At 40.3% G+C, this 1219-nt stretch overlaps 1 long non-coding RNA gene across 1 annotated transcript; it reads right to left on the bottom strand.

Moving 5' to 3' along the window:
• Positions 1-65: 65 nt before the first annotated feature.
• LOC102772563 lies at positions 66-1183 on the bottom strand. Its single transcript, XR_436397.2, has 3 exons — positions 972-1183; positions 429-501; positions 66-166 (listed from the first exon to the last, which is right to left on the bottom strand). It is a non-coding gene; the product is annotated as an uncharacterized LOC102772563 (long non-coding RNA).
• Between the last annotated feature and the right edge of the window lie 36 nt (positions 1184-1219).

The following is a 1219-nucleotide window of genomic DNA, read 5'->3' as shown; positions in this document are numbered from 1 at the left end:
AAACAAAAAAACAATTAAGAATTAAAAGTAAGATTCTTCCTTTTAGCTTAGGGGTCTAAGGCCATGAACATGAGTGAAAGGAAATTAGGTACCATTGCCTGGAAATCCACTTGTGCATTAACCAGAGCTTTAGCAATCTGTGCTGAGTTTTGAAAGTGCACATTATCTGCAACAAAGAGAGAGAGTTAAAGTGCTGTTAAATACCAGAAAGCGCAGAGTGACAATGTACTGCCTGGAAATGAACACCGGCAATTATCTAGTCATGCCGTTGACATTGTCAGCAGTGCGGAATCACACTCGTTTATGGAAATGCCCCTGACTCTTAGGTACTGACCCTGAGCACAGGCATAGGAGGATGCTTAATGTTTCTTAAACAAAGTAATGCTGGCTCAGTATTTTTATGTGTAAGAGTCTTGCTTAAACCTCACCATCTGCTGTTCCGTGGATGAGAAGATAGTCTACATTTCTGAAATATTCTGCTCTTGCCATCACAGTTGAATTCTGGAAAAGAGGAAAAATTAACATTTTAGTTGCTGCAAGTTCTAATAGAAAACCAGCTAAATCATTGTGCAATGGACTTAGCACCAATACTGAAATTATGTATTGCTTTGGTTGATAAATATTTAAGAGTCAGAGCAACACATTTTCTTCATCATTTGCATTACCTCCATCTGATTCTTGGTTTGAAAAACTGAAAGTTTATGTGTCATATGTTACATATGAGTGAGACCTTAGGCATAAATGATGCCTGCTCAAGCTGTGGAGGGGTTGGGGGTGGGAGGGAGGGTGGAAAAGAAAGAATAAAATCCGAAAGGAGTAAATTCCTCTCTAGTGAGGTGTTTTGCAGCAAACAAAAGATCATCATACTTCTTTGGGGACCCAGCAAAAGTGAAAACTCTGAATGACAGCTCTAAAATTATTGTGCACATCTGAAAGAAATTAATGACCTGGATATCACCAAAGATTCTTACTTTATAGTGCTCCAGATTATCATCCTTTGTCGGGAGACCCATGAATCGCTCCGTGTAGATAGATGCTATAAAATATACAAGAAGATGTTGTCTGCATAGGGTATGTATCGTTTCATTGACCCATGAGACCCCCTGGTTGGATAACTGCTCCTCAGTTCTCCCATGTGCAGCTGCTCAGGAAAGTTCTTGCTGTCCTTTCCTGTGATGCTCCACCCAAGGCTGTTGCTCTACAATTTCCCTCCGTAGGG

The sequence above is a fragment of the Myotis davidii genome, unplaced genomic scaffold (assembly GCF_000327345.1).
Source record: "Myotis davidii unplaced genomic scaffold, ASM32734v1 C63824005, whole genome shotgun sequence".
Classification (NCBI taxonomy): Eukaryota; Metazoa; Chordata; class Mammalia; order Chiroptera; family Vespertilionidae; genus Myotis; species Myotis davidii.
Note: the sequence above shows the minus strand (reverse complement) of the source record. Positions and strands in the feature narration are given on the sequence as shown.